The following is a 16457-nucleotide window of genomic DNA, read 5'->3' on the forward strand; positions in this document are numbered from 1 at the left end:
GAGTCATTGTGTCATTTGGGCGTCCAATTTTATAGCACGGTGTCATTATTCATATCCCCATAGGAAATTTCATCAAGAGCTTTCAGGCGTACATGTGCTTGATTTGCTAATAGAATTCCAGGAAGGACCATTGTGCGTGTTGAACTCAGAAAATGCTTGAATTAGGAAGAGAAACGTTGGCCATTTTGAGTCACATTCAAGGTGGCTACCCACATTAGCGATAACAAATTTCATATTTTAAAAGAGTGATGCCCCCCGGCCACACATGTCTACCTTTGACACATCCATCTTTAGATCCACCGCAGTGTCACGCGTAACGAATGAGAGGTCAGCCGCACACCGACTGCTTAATTGCAACCTGTCATTTGCACTTTAGGAGCACCGGCCGCTATAGTCGTGAGGGTGCATCTGTTCTCTCACTCCCAATAACAACACTGCCGGCAGGTTAAGGAAAAGAAACACACTCCATCTATCAAGGGACAATTATACTCCCTGCCTTGTTTAAAACCAGGTAATTTCAATTCAAAATTAGCTGAGATTTTCAAAGTCACTGCTCTGCAAAAAGTAATACATGCCGTAAATTTGTTGAGAAATAACCTCGCAGCCCAGCATGCTTCCGCAAATTTACGGTAGGTCATGGTAGTTTTAAATTGTACGGGCTACTTAACAGTTTATGTGAATTTTACGGTCGTTTTTATTTTTTTCTCGTAAAAACGTTCCTCACTTGATTCGACATGAATACGATCCCATTCTACGATTCATTACGTTTTTGACTATGTGCTTTCGACAATCATTGACATGTAAGAATCAACAGCCATCCTGCTGAAAAGGCTCTGTTTAAGTGAGCATTTTTGTTTCCGAATACAGCACGCCCGTGTGGTTCTGTTTCATTCATAATATCGAAAACAAAAAAATTCACAAACTGAAACAAATGTGATCACTGAATGAGTGTCGTTTCTTTTGAAAACAAATGGATTCTATTTAAAAAAAAAAACCAGGCACAATAGGAAACTGGCAATATGCCTGACTTTTGTTCCCTCACCGGAACTCAAAATAACTCGAATATTTAGATGCACAAAAAAGCATGCAAATGAAACATTCCCATAACATTCTGGTTTTATTTTTTCCAGGTTTTTTTTTACAAACTCTCGTTAAGCGTTTCCATTATCACCAGAGTACTGCTATATTTTATAGACTTCTCCTCGTCGGGAAGCCAAGACATAGAACAGAAGCGATTCTTTGATTACGCTGGAAAGGTGATAGTGCCTCTCCCGTGTTGAGGGACTGCTTTTCAGCAAAAAAAGAGAGACTCAATGGCGACAAGAAGGCCAGGAAAGGGAATCAGATATCCGTGGCGATTGGAAATCCTAACAAACACGCAGCTTACAATCACAGGCTCTCTACAAAAGCCAACATACATGTATTCCTTTAAAAAGATTGAAGTATTGCCTACAGGGAAGAGTTTCTTTTGTTAAAATTCTCTCACTGCGTGCCCGTTTCAAATTGAGTTTCAGTTCTAATCTTTCGATTTTTCCTATACCGGTGTGAGACTCGTAATAAGTGTTACGTCATGTGATGAAGTCGTTCAGGTACAAAAGCCCTCAAAAGATGAACAACTTGTTTTCTTTTCTAACGCGCGCGTTGTTCTTTTTTATTAAGTGATTTCTTTTCCTTTGATTTATCGCTTTCATGGCACCCAAAAACTGGGTTCTCCTCACTGAGAATGTTATTCGTGAAAAAGGACCATTCGCCCTGCAGTTCAACTTGGATAACGAACACAATCCCGCGCACATCGCAAGGGGAGAAGAGACGCCATTTATTGCTTGGAATCGCGGTCATCTCCAACTATTAAGCGACGAAGCTTAACGTCCCCGGCCGGGCGCGACTCGACTTGCCGGGATCTCACGGTCGGCACCTGCGTCTCACGATCCCACGAATCGATTCTACATTTTCTTTCGGTGCGTGAGCGTGCAGACACTTGGGAGACTTCTGGGGGCCCGGCGTAAAGGGAATTTCTTGGAGGTGTACGCGTAACTCCTTTTCATGTAACTGCTTTGTAGAATGACTGATTTGTACATTTATTTGCAAAGAAAGATCTCGGTGAGCACCAGTGAGAAGCCGTATGCATCACTTGAACATTTGGCCGGTAACCTGCATCGCTAAATAAAAGTATTTGCTGTGTTCAGCTCCATGCGTGCATGAAAGTGGCCCTATTCAGGCAAGACGCGTAGACGAATCACTAGATCTACCTTTTTTTTGAAAAAAGTTTCCTATATGGTGCTCCACCGTTCTGGAATTCCACTGGAGAAATAGTGTACCCCACTTTACCGACCAGAGTATTGTGTGCTGTATCTGCCAATATTGTTTTACTAAACTAAAGACAGCGCAATAGAACGAATTCAATTAATAAATATGGAGTTCATATAATTCGCTCAAATCGTTTGCGTAATATTCGAGTGGCGTGTCACGACGGAAGCAATAGCACCGACAAAGCCGCATCGACTTACAGGCGGTGACATTAAGCTGGATGAGTTATAGTGCTACCTGTTTCTGCCTGATTGGTAAAATAACATCGAGAGGGGAACACTTTTGGTGGAAGTATGCATTTGCTTGGAAACACGATCCCCTCATTTCAGGCATAGACGAACTTAGGAGAGGTAGCGGAAGAGTCAGATTGAATGCCAAGAGTTGGAGTGAGACTTGGATGTTTGTCAAGATTGTTGGAGAAGGGTGATGTTAAGGTGATGTCATGCACGATTCCTATGAAGCACGGGTTCTCATCAAGAAGGCGTTGTCGTAGTTGTCACGATCGTTATCACTGGCATCATCGGTAGCTTATCTTTTATACACAGTCAAGCTCGTCGTGGTTATTGTTTAAGTTATTTAATTTAAAATATCAACTTAACAGCTTTCTTTTATAATATGTAATATAAACCCTAAATCCGTCTCGTACATCACGGTCCGTTTGCAACGTACTCTTAAAAGTTAACTCTCACGACATTTTCACTCATGCTTTTTATGCTAGTCATTTTATTTCATGAAAGTTGGGCACACCCCGCAATAAATTCGTTTCCTTTGGAACGCCCATGGGCCAAAAATGTCAACTTCCCCCATCGACCACGCAGGTCCACGCTCCATGGAAACGCAGACATAACAGCAAGGTGCTGTGCTCCTTCAGATTGCGATGAAACCACTTTCAGTACTTTTAACGATAACATGCATACCGAGTTTCAACACGATTTATCTCAGGATGGCGGGGGTGTCAGGAACAGTATCTTGCAGGCTGCAGTAAAGGTGAAACAAACACAGTCATCAAAAATAGAAAGAAAACAGCCGTTTGAGAATTAACCATGCTTATTTACGTTAAATGGTTTTAAGATAACATGGTCAAGCCAAAATGTCAAACTCTTAAAATGCAAAGCAGCTTCGTTGTTAATTTACCACGTTTTTACCAGATAGGGGAGAAGTCTCTTCAACCTATTTCGAGTGGATACAGACTTGACTCAGTGGTTACAACACAGCTCTTTCTTATGTACATACATCCATATTCAAGTACAAACCAAGTGCCCGCTGTCAGTGTTTGGAGATTCAAAACTAAGCCCCGTCACTTGCAGCTCAGATAAATCTCTGACCTCAAGGGAGTTTATGAGATCGTCTGCCTGAAGGGCAGGCCTAAAAATGTCTCACAAACAACGAAAAGGCATACATGTATTCCGTTGAGACTGTGGGGATTTCCTGTGTGCTTTCCTGGACGGGGAATCATCCGATCACCAGAGAACACCGTTTGCCACTTTGTCGAGATTTTCTTGAACGCTCTCGAAATAGCCAAACAAGGTTCATAAAATGGTATTAAATCTCCCAATTTCAACCTCCATATGTTATTCCCACGTCCACAAATGTCAAATGTTAGGGCTAGATTCATTTACATGTTATTTCCTGCCAAAGAGTCAAAAAGGGCGCCGTATTACTGTGCCTAAATTACGCCAGTTGTGTCCAGCAAATATTTTGGCCTGTGCTTTGCGCATCAGACTTACCAAGCAAGACTGTCAAACCATGGTCAAACCACAACCACGCAGAAAGAGGCGGGTTGAACGATTGCTCCGAATGCCTTGAGCAAACATAATGACAGCATGCGTACATGTTACAGCGCACGGACGTGATTAAAAGCGAGCTGTGAAACCGTTCTGGTAGTAGGGCTCCGGCTGTGTTTGAGCAGGACTCCAACGAGTCATTTTTCAATCTATCGCCTTAGAGCCCACTTGCTGTCTGTCACATGAAGTATGAGTGAATTCTGACATTTTTTAAGGATAGGTTAAGTCTGAACTACTTAGCTTCGGCTAAAAATGATGCAGATGCATTTCCAGCCGTATCCAAGAGATTGAGAAGTTGCTTTATTTTTAAACGTACTTATTCACACATCTGCCCCTTCTGTCTGCACAGATTTAGTGTTTTGGCACGTTATTGAATCGTTGAGTTATTAAGAAAACTTCAACTGACTTGAGCGACCAGTTACAATCGATCTTTTTGTGACGGTTGGCAGAGAGGTGATATGGTTGACTTATGGAATTGTCTCACAATAATAGAAAACCACGACGAAGCCTTGGTCAACTAATCAACTTGTTCAGCTTACATGCATACAACAGTTATTATTATTGTTTTTTTATTTATTTTTAATTTTTTTGCAATTTGCGAACAAATGTAGAGTGACTGCCCTCGACAGGATATCAGAAGCCAGAATTCGGCCGATTAAATGTCGCACTTTGTTTGATCAGTATTTGCGCCCCCTCAAGCAAACAAACGCCCTCTGCCGGCGACGCTATTTAAACACGTTTCTTGACACGGTGTGTGTCTTCCGGACAAATACCGTACATCGGGCCTGTTGATTCTCCCCACAAAGACTCCAGAGACAACGAAGAAAATGTCAGTGCCGGTCACCTGAGAATAGTGTGTTGAAGCAGTGCATGGAACATAGACGGTGTGAATAAGGAGAGAATCCAGGATTTTCAGAAATTGGTTGCAAACTTGGAAGGTCAAGGTTGGTGTAGGTTGATACGTGTTAGCAGGAAGCGGTGTTATATGAATTGCTGCCGTAAGGTTGGCGGTTTTTATCATTACCGCGCGTACTTTCCAACTTCATTTCTTTTGCAGTGGCAACCCTTTCCACTTGCAGTGTCTTAATTACAAACCTCATTGCTTGTTAACTTCATTTATTCAATTATAAGTTAAACGTGCTCAAAGAATGTTACTGCTACAGGGATTAAACGTGAAGTAAATAATGGTTCATAATGTACAGGATCACCAGTGAGCCTGAGAGAAAATGGGGGTATGTCAATGTGCGCTCTTATGACTAGAAAAAAATCCTCTACCCTGAATATTCATTTTGCAAGGAAAAGCGTCAAGAAACAAGTAGCAAACTGCAAGAACGGCAACGAATTATGTAACAGTAACGTCATAATGAAGAAGCTTGAAACAGTGTTTTGCTCGTTTTCAGAAGACTGGATATATACAGTCATCCCCAAACCACGCACACGGTGATTTTTCTTTTCTTGAAGTGTTTCACCTTGCCTCCAGCTGTTTTCGTCAGTGGTTACCTTTTCGAAAATGAAGTTGTAATTATAGCCCAATAAGCACGCACTTTGATTGAAAAAAATACAATGTACGTGTTTGCACATCATGCTGCGATGCATGTCATGTTCTGATATCAATTACTGACCAGGAAATCGTATGAACGACTCGACTGGAGGTTAACAAGATGCTGCAGATTATGCTGTAATGAATCACAACTTATTTTTCATCCAACACCAAATGACAAAACTGTCCCTTATTGTGATAGTCACTTGAGGCCAAGCTTGTTTGATGTCCGAGTTCTCTGAGACAGAGTAGGAGACGGGTGGAAAACCTTTCGTCTCAGGTGATTTAAGCCTATTAGGCAACCCAAGGGAACCAATCTGGTTACCCTGTGATAACAGAAAAGCCAAAACACTCTCTCAAAATACCCTCTACTAATACACAAGAAGGCAGTTAGCTGTAGAGGTGTCAACGACCAGGGCTGAGAGGCCCCACGTTGGAAGTTCTAGAACTTCACCTGATTCCCGCTTTCCTTTGAAATAACAGAAACTTTTTAATTAATGAGCTATTCGGTTGCAGTCCCCTTCCAGTGACTGTCACGAATACGTATTTCGACAACACGATTATTTTCTGTTGACACAAAGCACAAGCTGTTTGGGCCTTCACTCACTGGCACCATGAACCTTCAAATTAGTTATTCCGCGTTTAGCTGTCATCCGATCGTCTGCATAATGTCAGATACAGAATCCTCAAAACAAGAGGGCGCTTTTCCTCTTGATTCGAAAAGGTTGCGGTTGGATAAGATCACCCCAGCGGTGTCACCACGGATGTCCGTGCCCCCCCCCCCCCTTTGAAATCTGTGAATAATTTCTGTTAAAATGCAAGTACAGCTTTTTTTGTGGTGGCCCCTTAAAAAAATGCATGCACCCCAGCTGCCCCCCCCAGAGATTTTACTCTTGTTACTCCACTGGATACTACACCATGTATGCGGACAATAAATGCCATGGTGTTCTTCACTTGTCAATAGCAAGAGAAGCTGTTTCCTCTGTTTTGTTAGAGTTAAGATACACTTTAAAAAACTGCTAAAAGCGTGACAACTTCAATTGTTTGGTTACAAAATGTTTAAACGCAGTTATGTTCAACAATAAGGCCAGACATCAGTTTTCTTTAAACTTTGTGGCACTTTTTGATATCGATGTTAGATCTCACTGGGACCAAGGGAATAAATCACCAATTGGGACAGAACATCAGTTGGGCTCCCACCCTCATCTTATAATCCTAAATGTGAAGGGCGCTATCCACCCAAACCCAGCCCACAGTTTCTCCTATATCATCGCAGTGTAATCATTTTCCACGCGCCGAACCTTCGAAAGTAATGTCCTGCAATCATTGTGGTTTTGTTTTTTTTTTGTTTTTTTGTTTTTTTTTTTTAATCGGACATGTCGTTTTCACGCAGCACCTGTTTTGCCGAAACAGGTCAGCCAAAATTGATGCGCCCAGTGCACCCGGGTCGTGACTCGTGCCGACACGCAAGTGGTCATGAATTTCAAACAAAACCAAACCTTAGATTGGGTTGAATAAAACTTCTCAATTATATGATAATGAGTGCCTAGGAGAGAAAGCCGCCCCTCTCCAGATGTGAGGTGGTCAGAGGTAAGTATAGGGGGCCTGAAACGAAATGAGTTTCACCACAACACACAAATTGGCTTCCGCTTTTCTGAGGATTTGGTACGACCGCATACTCAAATATTCAGTCGAATGGAGGGTTGAATATTCGAATGTCCAATTATTCCAAATGACTCAGTCTCAAGGGGCACCCCCTGACCCAACCCACTGCGCTTCCACGACAAGCGTTCGCTTCTCCACCCAACTTTAACGTCTTTTTTATCTCATAAATGTATATACGCTGGCTTCTTTTCCAGTAGTATACTGGCATCATTGCGCCATCTGTGGAAACCGGGAAAATCCCTTGCTTTTTATTGAGTGGATAGAGCATATATAGCCAATGAAAACAGATCACAGATCCGCCCTATTAACGCTTAAGGATTCACATCGTCGTAACTTGGGTTAATTGAACATGCCCGTAGAAGTACCTCCATCATCGGGAATAGGCAGCTTGATTAACCCAGACCGAACCAAAGTTTCACCAGAGCAACCAAATCATTCTTTCCCAAGTCATGACTAAACGCAACCCAACCAACCCCTCCCCCATCGTTGTGGGGACACACTGAAGCACAGACGTCCCCAGTTTTCTCAACAACAAAAAACAGTTTCTATACTGCGGTTCCGCCCGAGACCTGAGAGGCTGTCCCAAACCATAACCAGTGCGCACAGCCACACAAGATCCTGAATTTGCTGCATTGCGACTGACACGTCACGACACTCGTTTCGATGGTATGTGAGGAGCATCCGCTTATTGCATCCTGTGCAGATGTCACACAATTCGTATCCTCCCGGACAAATTAAAACTAAAAGTAATTCCTTTGATGTCGCCAATTTTAATGTCGAGTAAAAGGAAGAAACGTTGGCATCTTCGCCGAGTGACACAATAAAGAATTTCAGAGGGTCCGTGGGTTTATAGAACAATAATAAAAACAAAACAAATACTCTATTAGGTTCATCAATTCAAATCCGGACCATGATTATCAGCCTTTTAGAAATTATTATGAAAATGTGAGGACTCAAGTTTGAAGTCTCACACTGCTCTGCCGTTTTTCAGTCACCGTGACAACATACGGGCTGAAAAATACAGGAAACAAATAAGATATGGCCAAGCAATCTCTGAAATTGCATTCTCAATGTAGTCTTTCGAGCGAAACTTGTCCGCCACCGACCGGCAGGTAATTCGATTAATTCCGCGGTCTGAGACACGCACGGATTCGTCTAGATAAATTCGAGGTCAACAGGCCGAGTAATTTTGCCTATCGTCACCAAATTTGCACGGTCGAGAAAAACCTGGCCCAAGATGGCCGAAGAAAGCGTTTATCAACCATGAAATCGTTGTAGATAAAGAAGCGATGCACTCACATCAGATATCAGGAAATGAGTGGTCTTACCGATGTAATGAACTAAGAAAACTTGCCTGTTTGAGGCAAGTTAACCCCCCCCCCGAAAAAGTGAGAAACAGGGTACAATGCTCCTGTACTGAAGACTACCTTCCTTGATTTTCATTTGTTGATCAGTAAAACACTGCACTCGCGTAACTGAAAGGGCTGTTATTTAAAGGGCTGGGTAGGTAAAATAATTGCTGGAAAAAAGCATGGGTGCGTATGGGCCTAAGACGTGCACAATTTTCCCTAAATCCTGATTCTCTATTTCTATTACAGGGAAAAAATTGGATGACATTTTGTGGGACCAGAAAACCCCATATGTAGGGTGCCTTATAGACACGGTAAGCACATATGTTTTAAGGCAAATTTGATAAGGCAAATTTTCTGTGTTCCTTATATTGCCCTTTTCTCTTACCTCTGTGGCTTTGCTTGACTTGTTTCATTTTTCTTTGCCTTAAGTTTGTTTGTTGTCTTTCTCTTGGTCTTTTGCCTATCTTTGCCTTTGTCTTTTTGTCTCTGTAGACAGAATTTATAACAATATAGCCGGAGTGGCTAGTGACAACCAAATACATTAATGAATGTTATTGCACAATGAAGGGGGTGCCCCGCCTACTTGGCCATCCCCGGCTGGATACGCGTCTTTAGGCAGACGAGCTATTTATAGTGCATTCACAGTTCATTTAAACAGATGTTAATTAGCCGTTCCAACGTGAACACATGCTTTTAAACATGACTTTTATTGGTTTGCGGTAGTGTGATTTTTTTAAACACATTTAGCACATAGACACTCCACCAATATGTAAACTTTTGCCTGTATCAGTGTTTAATAAATAAAATGGTGTATACTACTCCCATTGAAACCTTAATCAAACACACGCTCCTCCATGCGTGAGAGTCGAACCTTCCGCTTGTTCAGAGGTTCATTATGGCACGGTGTGGCCAACACTGAGGCGCGGCAAGCGTCCCAGTTCGTCGTTATCTGATTTTCTTTCTCCTGTATTCCACCGGTCGAGAGTAGATAAGAGGACGGTTACAACTCGCCCGGTCTACGGATCATTGAATTCATATTTTCCCAGCAGATTGAAATGAAATCAGAGTATAGCCGAGTGTCGTCGCGAAAAACCTTACGGGGAACCAACGCATTAAATACTACTCGTCGCTCGCTTGCATGCAAGACACTTCTGTCTAGGTAGATCCATGCCCACAGCGCGCTTAATAAATGGAGTACAAAATTTTATGGTCTTGGAAATTAGGATCTGCCTCTGTCTATGCCGGGACATGATTAGTTCCGCTAATGGCCGAGTTTCAGGTAGGTTAATGGATGCATGTGTTGCGAGAGAATGCATGACAAGCTTAAACTGAGGTAGATGAGGACAAAATCTAGTTTGTGCTTGATTGATCTGCGCAGCAAGCTAAAGGTTAGAATTGACTGAATGTTGCGGGGGGGGGCTTAACGGCCAATCCGGTGCATGGGAAGATGTTTTGGCGCTGTTGATTGACTTGTTCCATCGATCTGTAACTGGGCCGCGGAATTTGTGCGCGCGCACTCGATGTGAGAGAGTTGTGCACTTTTTTCGGTGAGATTATGGGATAATGACAGAGCTGTGTTTTAATTTTCAAATGGCGCGATGTCAGCAGCGAGTGTTCGGGATGTACCATAGTCATTCCTTCATACCACAAAGTTGAACAGTTGTACAGTCTTGATACTCAGGTTACCGCTCAATGGTCTGAAGTTTCAACTGTTCGAAGGTTCGTTAGGCCCAAGCTAGGTTCGATAATCCATTTGTTCAGAAGTCCTAAGAATCGATAATCCAAATGGGAGACTTTGAGACGCTTGATGGCGACAAATATAATGGTTACCAGTTCTGAGCATGCTGCATAGTTCTGAGCACGCGCAGTACCTTCACATAAGGTTCGCTATTCCGAATCGACAAGTGTCCGAAAATAAAGCATTAAAGATTTAAGGGAAGTCAAGGCCAACCTCGGACTTTTGAACCTTGAGTTATTTTAAGGATTGAAGAATTTTCGAACTTATGCCCCTTTTGGTGAAATTGGACTTTAGAAACTTAATAAAGCATATTCTAAATTCAGACTGTATTCTTGAACCTTCGGACAAACAAACCTTTGTATTATCGAGCCTGCCGGTAACTCTTAAACGATTGGGCGCAGAGCCCGATATTATTTATTAGCTTTTTGAAGCGTGGCAAACACAATAGGAGGGCGCTATTTGAACCGTGAGGAAAATTTGGAGCTAACACAAGGGATTTTCCCCAAACCATAAGGCGCCCTTCTAATGTGTCCGCCATGCAGCCAAAAGGCTAATAGCCATTGGTATAAAATGCCACCGATTGTGGGCAATGACGATAGCGAGTCTGAGACGCTCCTCGGACGCCGTTGCAAATAATATAACAAACTTTGGTTTGTGCATTTTCCCTAACAGGCCGCGAATAATTACTTGGCACAACAGGTTTGTGTATACGCACCTGCAAACTTTTATATACCCACGGAGATACGGGACGGAGGGGTACCCCGACACATGTCCAATCCCTATACACTCTCTAGAATATTGTTACCTAACGACCCCCCCCCCATGTCTGAAAAGAATTCCTGAGGTTCCGATCAAACAATGACCGACACAAAGGGGGTGCTCTTTGTCCCATATCTTGCTTCATATGCATATGATTTTACGCAGGTCCGTGCGAACGGCAGGCTTAACACCTGCAGGCATTGTTATCACACCTGGTCCTCAGCCAAATAAAGAATTTACCCCCTCCCCCCGACCTCTGACTCCAGCCGGCCGGTCTCTTCTGTCACCATTTCACCCGTGAAGATTTCCGCTTTTGCTTCTTTTTGCTTAAACTAGAACCTGTAGAAAGTGCTGGGCCCCCTTGCACAAGCTCAAGCGGGTAAACGCCTGAGCCGGCTGGAGATTGTCATTAGTTGTCATTAACGGAGATATACCTAGATAGGAGTAAAAAAAAATAGCGGTGTCAAGAAGACGGTTAACAGAGGCTTGGTATGAATGAGGCAAGAACGCCCACCTATATAAGGCTAAGTCGGCTCATAGCCTACTCGTCGTGAAAAGAGAAACGCCAACGCGACTCTGTGACGTCATTCGAAATATTACTAAAAGTTGAATACATGTACGTACATGTATCAATATTGACGAATTTCGTCACGCTTTCCTCATCTGTGAGGTTGTATTCGTTTGTTTGCCTTTTAGGTGCTAGAGGTCTCTTATGAGCAGCGCATGGGTTGGTTGTTTCAATAGGCCTAACAGTTAGGTTTATTAAGCCCATGTCCCAATCTGTTTTGATTCCCTTTCCGTGCTGTTCGCCTCTTGACCCTCCGACAATTTTGAGACGTCTTAAGGAGCTACGTCATCCATGTGTTGAATTCCGCCAAAGTCAAACCAAACGTCACTAGTCACCAAACAGAACGTTGATTCCTCTTCAATGACGAATTTGTCGTTGGATGTGCCCTAACACACGACAAAGGCCATGCACCCTCAGGCTAAATACTTATAATTATGTCTGTATTCCCGTCGAGACTATTGTTATCGTCACCCTCGTGCATTATCGTGCGGCAGGCTGTCGATCCTATTAGAAAGAAAGAATTCCTCTATGACGTACATCTCGTTCAGATATAGACCGAGGTCTCGGATCGCACATTTTGCAAATTTCCGGTGACGGGGATGGATTTTTGTGGTTATTTTTGCCAGTAGAGAAGCGACGCTCCGTCCCCTACTCTGACAGCAACGTCTTGATTTTACAGAGAGGGCTGGTTGTGGTTAGCTTCCTAGCCCTATGCGGCACAATTATAGCGTACGCTGTCGATCTTTGTCACATCAGTATGACAACAGGATAAACTTAGCAAACAGCGCGTGGCCCCCGCCTCCCATCATACACTGCTCTCGCTTTATTGACCACACGACACGACAGCGTTTTGTCTCGTAAATGGTGCTGTCTGTTCGCTGCTTTTCGTTCTAGGTTAGCATCAATGGGGAGGGGTGTACTCTACACCCGACCGCAGCTTTTTTTTAAAATGTTTCAGTGGACATGAATAGTTGCTGATGTTGCTTGCATCGGGACTTTAGGCGGGATCCACGGCAACTTAAACTGTGTACGAATTACTTGACCGCAGCTTGAAGTTACACAAAACTCTACGGGTGTAACCATTATCATGGACTCGGGGTAATTTTTTCAAGCCGTAGCCAAGTCACGGCCTTAAGCTCTGACTGGGGCCCCTGATCAGACACAGGAGGACCCGTTGACGTGGGATGGGGTGCATGGCTGTTTAGGTATAGACGTTCAGTATACTCGGAAGATCACAGGGCCTCGCCCGGTCACTTTCTCATAGCTTTATCTGTATGGTTTATTGAACGGTTTACAGGTGTAGCGTTTTTTGTTTTTGCATTGCGAACAACTTTTAGAAACCGAGACAAGATCCAGTTTCAGGGAATAGGCTCTAAATCCTTTGGCTTAACAGCTTTCCAATGTTACTGCATGGGCTAAAAGTTTTGTCGACTACAGAATCGAGGCCGCGCAAGTATATGCAATGCGCACTTCGTGTTAATGATTTACATGCGACCCAGATCGAAAAAGGTTTTAGAAAAACAGTCATAAAAAGGTCGCACTGCCGAGAGAGAAAGTCTGTATTGACCGATTCGAGCACAAGAGCACTCCAAAGCCCAAGAACTATGTCAGCTTTTGCTGGGAAATCATTTTTGTATGCAGAAGCCCCGCGAAGTTATTTTGCCGTTACATATTACAGGTATAGTATAGGCCCTAATTCGGCGACCAGACTAAAGGGGTTGCCCTCCACGTTTTTTCAATGGCTTCTTCTCATGTTAAAAGAATGATTACCGAGTACCAACTATAAGGGTCCATAAGAAGCCACAACTGCTGGCGTGTCGTGTGTTGTAATCTCGTGGCCACATTATCCTCTACGGCACATAAGCAAAAGAAACCCAACAATGTTTGTATAGACCTTATTCACCGGAAAGCCATTTTTGATCATGTTCCCAGAATCTCATTCATTGTAATCTGTTAAATGTCATGGGACCAGACTTTATTGGGTTCCATGCCTACAAAACATTCTTTTTTTAAATGTGGCTTGAAACATTTAGATCTAAAATTCAATTATTCATCACCACAAATGACGTTAATTTGTAATTAAGTTTCATTCCATTGCTTTCATTATTATCTTCAGTTCCCAAAATAAAAGGTGAACATCTCTTTCGATTCAATGTGGCTGACTTTCAAATAAGGCCAATTCCTGAAATATTTGTACTATGTACATTCAATATTATAAACTGAAGTTATAACCGTTAATGTAGACTGATCGTCACATTGAGGCAAACAGTCCAGGTCCCTGTCGTTCTACCCGACAGTAGGCGCGAGCATTCATTCTGCTGAACCAAGCGTCAGGGGGGAACATCGTCTGGAACACCTGCATGCGTGAACAGGCTACAACAAGCTGACTGGCCCTCTGTGACTCGAAGAAGCCACATCTTCCGTCATTTCTGTTGCCTCGAAACTGTTTTTTTTTTTTATACGTAACGACACATATGTTGAATTTAAGCCTAGTATTTTTTTACTACTGCGGTCGGGCTTAAGTACAGTTTTATTCTCACGTTCAAACTGTGAAGGGAAAAATTGAGCACAAAATCATGATGCGCATGCCTCACGCATGGGCGTCTTTATCTTCTCAAGCTCGAATAGAGGTCAGGATCTCATATATTCGAATCGCTTGAATAAAGAGATTGGAATTGTGATGGAGGAGCGCGGAATATGCCTCAGTACAGTCTTTCTCATTTTTTTGTGCGTTCCAGCAACTGTGGCATGCGAACGGGAGCAGAGGGCAACTTGTCCCCCGAGGACAAGTTTAAATATTTTTCTAAGAGTTGAAAATGCCAATTCTTCAGACACCGTACTAGCATCGGCCGGTGGGGTGTTCTCTTACAGGTAAAAGCAAATTCGGAAATTGTTTCAGAACAAAAGGAAAATCCACAATCCCCCCACCCCGACTCAAAACCTGGATAAACCACTTCAAGGGAGACTTATGCTGTAAGAAAGAGTGGTCTTTGTGAAGACAAGCTGGCTTTGTCCAGTCAATTTATTAAAAGGTAACACTTTTAATGTAATTTAAAATGACAGTCCTGACAGCTCTGCGGGCTTGGGTGCAGGGCCTGCTTCTAAACATAGCCATACCCTCTTGAACACTGAAGTGCTGGCGGTGAATCGAGCCGCCTTCTCGCCATGGCGCTCTCCCCGCGCTGTGCCAATTCCGTGTCGCCTTTCGCACTCCCAGTGAAATTAATACCTTCAGTTCAAAGAACGTCGTCATTTACAAGGGGACACTTGCTCGTTGCCGATGAATGTCTTCCTTCCCCGCCTCATTCAGGCTTCTCGACTGTGTTCGACAGGGGCAACAATAACCCAGGGTAGAAAAAAAACAACAACCCAGGGTCGGTCTTTGGAAGCGTTTGATATTTCATCTCTCCAGCGGACATAGCCAAGGAACTTGGTGGGAAAAAAGAAAAGGCTCTGGGAATTATATACATTTTGCGAGCAGAAATGTATATTTTAATAAATCTTTCAGTAAAATGCTGGGGCGCTAGCTGTGAAAGGAACGAAGCATGGGCCGAGATCTTGGCCTGTGACTATTGAAGAGGACAGATTTCACGACGCAGTGGAACATTTCGAATTGTTTCTGTCCTGTAGCAAAATGTTCCAAAGACCATGTTGCTCGTCCCCGTGTTTAGTTTCAGGTCAGAGCCAACTTTGTTAACACCATTTCGTCATTGAACTTCTGTTTGATTTGTTTTGATTTTAAAAATGCAATATACCTCTCTGTAATGGATTGGTACATTAAAGTTATAAAGCGAAACACTCAATGTAGGGTTTCATCTGGAAAAGTAGTTTATGAGCTTTCCATTGATACCCCAACTAGCATCTCTGCAATTACGACGAGTGAGCACCATTGGTTTTTAAATCACTAAGTAAAATTATCCTTTTTCCAAATTGGGCCGATGCCTATCTGAGCTTTTTTACGCATTGTGGCTCTGGATAGGTAACTCAAAATAACATTCATTCTTTAATATTCATAAAAGAGGCTTAAAATTTACCTTTTCACTCAGCGACACCTTCTACATGTCTAAACCATCTACAGTTTTCACAATAGCGGTGCATGTTTTGCACAGACTCACGACTGCTACATTGCTAGACGTTGACTTCGCTGTATGGGTCCGTAACTAGGCAACGGAATCATGTGGAGGACTTGAAAAAACAATGCTCTTCAAATGTCCCCAAAGGAAACAATCGCTGGGTGTAAGCTCAGGGGTCAATTTCATGGAGCTGCTTAAGCACAGAATTTGCTTAAGTACGAAAAAACCTTGCTTAATAAACAAAGGTTACCAGCTCAAACTCTATGTGATTGTCATGCTATATCCAAAAGACAAGTAAATAGCATTCCAAAATAATATACATCACACGTCACGAGAAGTTTTGGCTGGTAACCTGATTTGTCAAGCAAGGTTTTTTCACGCTTAAGCAAATTTTTGCTTAAGCAGCTCTATGAAATTGGCCCCAGGTGACCTAGATGGCCAGTCTACAGAACAGAACCGACTGAGGCTTCCTTTGCATATTCTTTGACTCGGATGCATTCAATGTAAATTTGGGGGGAAAGGGGTCTTTCACCCATTGCTATGACAGTGCTTTCCCTTTGGGTTACACCTCCGAAAAAATCATGCTGTACTAGGGATCCCAAAATTGACAGGACTAGATTCGTCATCCCGAAAAGATAATCAGTTTGCGTTTAGTTGAAAAAAGGTGTGGA

The 16457-nt window shown here is 42.9% G+C and overlaps 1 protein-coding gene across 3 annotated transcripts in view; it reads left to right on the top strand.

Moving 5' to 3' along the window:
- ankrd34c (ankyrin repeat domain 34C) overlaps window positions 1-16457 on the top strand; it is a 43317-nt gene that overhangs the window by 11366 nt on the left and 15494 nt on the right. Inside the window, exons 1-2 of one of the 3 annotated variants that reach the window (XM_087140015.1) lie at window positions 4841-5035; window positions 8895-8959. The exons of 1 other annotated variant lie outside the window; for it this stretch is intronic. The gene's annotated coding sequence lies outside the window, so the exon portion shown is untranslated. Of the gene's footprint in view, window positions 1-4840; window positions 5036-8894; window positions 8960-16457 lie in introns of those variants that run through there. One more of the 3 variants, XM_087140014.1, reaches the window with a different exon arrangement.

Source organism: Acanthaster planci, linkage group LG08 (assembly GCF_054643075.1).
Source record: "Acanthaster planci isolate LZ-2023a linkage group LG08, COTS_SCS, whole genome shotgun sequence".
Classification (NCBI taxonomy): domain Eukaryota; kingdom Metazoa; phylum Echinodermata; class Asteroidea; order Valvatida; family Acanthasteridae; genus Acanthaster; species Acanthaster planci.